The sequence below is a fragment of the Nicotiana attenuata genome, unplaced genomic scaffold, assembly GCF_001879085.1.
Source record: "Nicotiana attenuata strain UT unplaced genomic scaffold, NIATTr2, whole genome shotgun sequence".
NCBI classification, from domain to species: domain Eukaryota; kingdom Viridiplantae; phylum Streptophyta; class Magnoliopsida; order Solanales; family Solanaceae; genus Nicotiana; species Nicotiana attenuata.
This window is the reverse complement of record NW_017670395.1, coordinates 737,045-744,186: the sequence shown is the minus strand read 5'-3', so window position 1 is coordinate 744,186 and position 7,142 is coordinate 737,045.

Sequence of the window (7,142 nt, the reverse complement as noted above, 5' to 3'; positions counted from 1 at the left end):
TGTACTCTGTTCTGTACACTACAGATTTGACTACTTGCAAACCTCTAACCAAGGCTTGCTTCCTAGGATCTAGTCCAGATAATCTATCTATGATATTTCCCCTCAAGCTAGTTAGGTAACTACCTTCGCTCCGCTTTTATCTTTCGATCCAAGCCACGAGGCAAAAGGCAAGCTGACTTAGAGGCTGCGGTCATTCTTAATTGATGTAGGTTCGTCGTCTGTTTTGGTACGGATGAGACACAGAAGAGTAGCAGCCGAGGCTTCTGATCTAGGGCTCAGAAAAAGACCAAGATGATTGCCACAGAATCGAGAAGTAGCAGACATGACCGCTTCTACCACTTCAGTATAAGTACTCAAACAGTACTTGCCGACGGAACTGTCACTCTTTATTGCCACTACTTTCTAACTACTATGTCATTAGCTCGAAGTGCAGTGATCCCAAACGGGAATCTAACGATTTCATTCACTTCAGAAACAAAAGGCAAGGTAGCTTGGCGTCAGTAAAGACAAAACAAGACCCGAGGGTTTCTTTTATAAATATAGAGCATACATATCTCAGAAACTAAACAGGTCAATGCGCGCTTGATACGTGAACACTAAAGAGAGAACCGGGGCTAATTTGCTTCGGTTAGGATTCACCTTTGGAAATAGAATGAATCGAATTGGCTAAAGCCGTCAACATACGCTTTCAGGAAGTTTAACCACGCGATATCTCAGTGAACGTATTGGAACTCGGTAGGAGAACCGGACAGATTTCGTTTCTAAGAGGTGACCCGAATAAATGGGCTCAACAACAATCATTGACTCGTTAAGTGAAGCTAAATAGAAGCTGCACCAAGATTCAATGGTTCGCCTATCGGCTACGAAATTTTAAATGACGAAGGATTAACCGCTGGATGAGACTCAACACTCCCCTTCTATACTATCTCATATCTCACCTTAGCGCTAATAGAGGCTTCAAGCCCGAGTTATAGGAGCAACCATCAGAAGAAGGAAAAGTCAAGCCAAACAGGAAGCGAACTCAAAGCGGGTCCGTCTGTCATGACTTCCAAAAAGAATAAAGGCTAGCTTCAAGAGAATAGAAACCATCCATTGCGAGAGAGATCCCTATTCTGGATATGCTGTTTTATCTCACTCGATGACTTGATTGGGACATTCTTGTTTTAATACGAGAAGATGGTGATGAATCATTCTCATATATTGCCAGAATCTTTTCGATTGTTCTCTAGTTACGCTATATTTTGATAAAAGAAAGGGGGTCTCCTTACCTTCGGTCTCATTCAATACCTGATCAAGGGATTTCCCCTTTGTACTTTTGGTGAATAGGGCTTTTCTTTTTGTTCCCCTTTGTCAAGCAATCGAAAAGAGACTAGAACCACGTGAAAAAAGACTTCATAAGCAAACATTATTGTGGAAATCAAGGGAGAGTGCCGTTTTAGAAAAGATAGAATAGTTTCCGATTCCCCCGAGCTTAAGGGTCAATTACGGGGGGTAACCGGTCGATCAACTCATTTCGGGGTTAACCTGTCGATCAACTCTAGGCTAAGCTTCTAGTGAAAAACTAAAGCCCTACCATATAGAATTAAATTATGCTGTTTTGCAATAACTTGGCTTTTTTCTTCACTTCAGCTTTGAGATCCTTTTAGCCACCGGGGACCAGCTCAATGAGCACCTTTGGGCGGTGCTTTCTCGATCAACTATCTGACTTATTCAGAACGACGGTGAACCAAGACATGAAGAAGTGCAATGCAAAAGAACACCTTCTTTCTGGAGGCCTCGGGCAGTGGAAGATGAACAATCGCTAAGGAATAGCTTGAACTAAGAGGAAGTGAAGTAATACTTGGCCAATTCCCCGGTATTCATTGAAGACTTCGCACGTACCCCTGCTAATTCTTTTTCTAATACTAAGGCCGCATATCTGTACTCATTAGTAGGAAAAAGCCCTTCACTTCAAAACAATCAATCAGGACTGGTGCCATCTGCGCTTCTTCTGACTATTGAAAGTGGAAGTTCAAGCTTTGAAGCTCATTTTCCAGCATGCCTTTCAATTCTTTCAACTGATTTGGCAACTTTCAGCTATACAAAGTTAGGTGATTTACCGGGTCGACATTCATCTTGATTTCGGCCTTTATCTCCTTCCTTTGAAATGATTGACCTGACCGTCTTGAAACTTGATTTGATTATCTAAGGAAGCCGAGCCAATTGAAAACTATATTTTTTCAAACGAAGACTCTTCTTTTTAGGAAGACGATTCCCGGCCATTCTTCGAAGCTGATTTGAAAATAAAACATTCGTTCCGTGACGTGAGCCTCCAGCTTAAAACTTTGAAACTATACCAAATCATACTCGGCAACTGAAGCATGGAGGAGAAGAGCCGGAAAGGGCAAAACCTCTCTTTTCAAAAGAAAGCGACCCGCCAAAAAACATTGTAATAGAGAACTCTTTAGCGGAAATGGTTTCCTGGCCTATTGAAACTCATTCGGCCGATTCGCGGCAACACATTACTTCAGATCAGATTTGTGCCAATTCCTCCATTCACAGAATGCCCTTATCAATCAAACTTTCTCTCTCTTACCGGAACTACCCTCTGCAGCTCCATCTTCAGCAGCTGCTCAATCTTTCATTTCGAAAATAAAACTTGGATGTAATGGGACTTTCTCACAACTTCGTTCCTTGCGTTTTTTCCATCTTTAGCAGTTCCATATTAATCGTTTTCATTCCGATCGATTAGTCGAGATGGTTAGCTTGGGCGCTAATGGTATTTTATATTTAGAATACCTAGACTAATGACATTCTTCCTTACTTGAATTGGAATCTTAAGCAGCTCAATTCCGATCTTCACATGTCTGAAGCGGCCCTCTTTCAAGTACCCCTTCTTCTACTCGAGCCTCCGCAGAGCCTTTTTGATCTCATTCGTATTCTAAGGAATTCTAAAGGACTATTTCATATTGCACCACTGCTGGAAAAGATTGGACTATTCCCTACCGGACAACATAAACTCTTCAACGGATCCTCCTTTTTTCAACTAGTAGATCGCCTTTTCTTAAGGTTTCATACTACTGCTCAAGTGATATGTGAATAGCTCAGGAGAAGTTTTTCTAACCAGATTGAAATCGTGAGACAGTTCGGTTCTCTAGACCCATCTGCCACCCTGGAGAAGGGGCGCGATGTTGAAATTGGGGAACCAGGGAAATGAATTGGAAAGGAGTGGAACGAAAGCAGACAAGTGAAGACCAAAAGAGACAGGCTTATGACTAATCACTACCCGGAACGAAGCCCAATCGATTCGAATCGGTCAGTGAACAAACAAAGACTATAGTTCACGATCAAGTCGTTCGCTTCTATAGTGGTCCGGAATTCCATTTTGATCTGTAAAGTTCTTCAATTGATCCATCAAGGATAGAAGGGAACAGGGGTATAAGTAGGCGCTTCTTGAATGGGATGGCTTTTCTGGATGTCCCATAAATAAGGCCTCCAACTCTATGTTATGTCCTTCATGCCCTCGATCCGACGGTGCTCATTATCCCACTTGGCAAGCTGCTACTGTGAACAACAAAGTAAAGGATGCTTCCATAAACCGTCTATGTTCTTCCTAAGAAGATTCCTTCTTTTTGTCCTATTGAGAGGATGATCCCTAGCCATCGCCTGTGGTGTTAGATCAGAAAGGTGACCACATCTAGTTCCGAGGTTGGCCTAACCTAACTTGATGACACGCTTATAGAGTTTTTCGACCTGAAATGCTGCGTAAAGCGTCTTTCTTGCTCGGTGATCAGTCAATGAAGTCATTCTGGATCCCTGACTCGTCTCATTCTGAGCCTTTGGCCTGTTTGACATTGGGTCAAATCTGTCGTCTGGGCATCGTCCCTTCTCTTGATCTACTTCGGTTACAACTCGATAGTGAGTTTTGAGGGTCAAGTAAGGGATTGGGTTGAGAGGAGGGTCACAGTCCTGCTATATACAAAATACTTAATATCTAACGGCCGTATGGCATCTATCCATCCATGCTGAAGTTTTTGAGACTGAGGGCTTGGATCGAGGTCCTGAAAAGCGTGAAACGCAGTAAGGACATTGATGAAGTATAAGCCCTGGTGAAAGATGAAGGCGGTAAGCGAAGCGAGGACGATAATTCTCTAACCGGGCTCTTAGTGGAAGTCGAAACCCGTGTTCAAGTAAAGGAGATACTGATTCATTAATGAATTTTTACAGGCAAAATATCGCTGACAATGTGTTGAATTGGCATGTTACCCGATGAAGAAGCTGGGAAGGTACCAGCTACCTGCGTGGTGTTAAACCAAAATGCTAAAGAGAGCGAAGGGGAAATCATGAACTACGTTTCATGTAATGTAGTACACTATAAGAGAGTTAGAGTACTGCAGTGGACACAATTCAAAAATTCCTCAAAGAAAGGGCTTATATAAAATAAAGAGAAATTCAAAACAAGTTACATGCTCGTGACCCACAACAACTAATAGGGCCAACATTTTAGAACTACTATTTTTATTTTTGCAACTACATACTTTCCTGGAATAAGAAAGCCTGAAGGTGACTTAACTACTTTTTGTTCATTTTTTCTAGTCTGCCAGGCGACCGAGTGCTCCATGAACAATGAGCGCTTCCTGCTCTGCCCGCAGCGCTTGTTGCCTCTCCTCCAAACCCTCTATGCACTCTCTCGTAGCGCGAATGCGTGCTTCGTTCCTTGCAGGATCCATTGTTCTAACACTTCTCAAAAGGAAGTTTAGCACTCTACGGTGCTCTTGAATTTCATTTTGCAGTTGCCCCATTTCGGCAGCAATTGCAGAAAGCCTGTTTGCAGTATCCATAGCCATACGTGCTAGTACTCAATTTCTTTGAAAAGAATTTGATGAAGTGAAGACACTTATCGAGCCTCCATTTATAGAGTGGTAGAGTAATCTCGCCATGCGTCAAGAATTGGATGGCAGGCACAATTCTTACTAGTTCTCCGCACAACTTTTGTGCAGTTGAAGACTATCATGCCTGTTTAATGAAAAACTGGCTGGCTCTGACTACCTTGCGGAGCAAACAAAAGATCCCAAAATCACACTGCCTGTATGAACAAACGAACTTTGCACAACCAGCTTACGTAGAAAAGATTCCATATTCTATGCCAATAGATTCGTGACATCCATGTACTGAGTCGTCAAATGAGCCACGTTAAAAAAGCCCAAGCTTATACGCATTGGCCCACAGGGTGCCCCAATAGGGCTCGAATGAAAGACCCAAGCCTACATGAATGACATGAACCATCAAAGTCCTACAAATGAAGACTTGGCCCTATCAAGCCTGCTTTCCTCGATAAAAGACCACAGAAGGGCCAAAGCACAACAAGCCTACTCATCATCAAAGCAAGTCCAAGCCCATGCAAAAATGACCTCATTGTCATGGGAGCCCTTTCCTTACTCCTCAATATAGTCCCAGGTTCTATACATTAAGATTTGCAGCACCTATTCAGGAGCTGGGAAATCGGCTTGCAAGGAAAATCTTGATTGGAAGTCCATATCTTTCTATTTTCCTCTATCTACGGCTAGAAAATAATGTATGCGTCAAACTTTGATGTCTCACTGGTTTAGATACAACGAGATAATCATCAAAGTTCGGGAATCTCAACTGGAATACCTCACTGCACCGGTACCGGTTATGAGCCACATTCAGCGAAGAGTTTCTGGTCTTTGTCCCCTTAATACATTATAAATTGCAAGGAAAATGAAAAAGAAAAAAAAACATGAATTCTATAGGTCTAGCTAAGACGATTTCGGAAATTAGAAACTTATTCCTTTTTTGTTTGGTGCGAGCTCAACTTAAGCTATACATTGCCCGAGAAGAGCTGTTTGGGTGCACCCAAATAGCTCTTCAACCACTTGCGGCAGAATTTCCAAATCTATTTAGTATGGAGATGTTGGCACAAGACGGTGAACTGTCATTATATATCAATCTTTTGCTCTGGATACTATTGACTTGACTACATTGTCTCACTGAGCAGTGTTTTCTCATGGAGAAAGAAAGATGGGCCAAATTATGCGGGTAAGTGCCCAAGAAATTTCATACTAGCTACTTCCACTACTGTCACCCCTAAGTATTGTATTATTTGTGAGAGTTCGGCCATCTGAAGAAAAGACATCGGATTATACAAAGTGTCCCTAATGCTATGATGTTGACACAATCTGGTTGGCGGCATTTTCGAATTCAAATCATTAAAGATTATTTGGATCATTGTTCCAACGTATCTCAGCCTTTCTGCAAGTTCCAATTTAGAAGGCTAAAATTGACCATTAGAAAACAAAACAATGGCAAATAAAAAGAATTCTCCTTTGATGTTTATTTTAATGAGCATAAATCCAGGCGAAGAGTCTAATTACTGCTTTTCTGTTGTTTCACATTATACGGTAGGGTCACCGTGCCTATGTGGGTCATAGAAAAAAAAATACATAAAGCCTAACAAGCGAGCCATGCTTCCTTGAAATTTGCCAGAACTGTCATCACCTATGGTTGATTAAGAAAAAAAGCTGGAAACAAGAGACCTGGTTTTTTTTTCAGTTTCTGATTCCAGAATGTCTGCATCTATTGTTCTTGTTATAGATGAATGTTTAGATGAACTACACCTCCTGAATTACATCCCTCCTTGCATGCATTTGTTGATTCACTTCCCTCGACAACGAGAATTTAGAGTATATTGTATGGCCGCACAGTATTTTATGATTTTTCGGAGGAATTTATAGCATCCATCTGCTAATGTGTAATGTGCTGCCTGGTGACAAATCACCAACTCAGGAGTCCTTGAAAGCCTTGATCTACGGAACTGACATATACTTGTGCCCAATGCATGCATCATCAGAAGTGGCACACAAAATATTCTCATCACTGAGGCCATACAAATTGAACATTCCATAAGCTTCTAGAGACCGGCGCCTGGGTACGGCAATTGAGGTTGCTCCTGCTATAATTCAAGGGCCCATCAGCAGAAATGTCTCGAGGAGTAGTTAAACGGGCAGGAGATAATAACAGAATAATTGTGTGCACTGGTGGACCTTATACTTATGTACCCGGGCTAGCGCCCTCTCTCTCTAGCAGAATGCTATCTGTTCTTATTCATATATTACCTTCCATTATTAAAAAAAAAAACACAC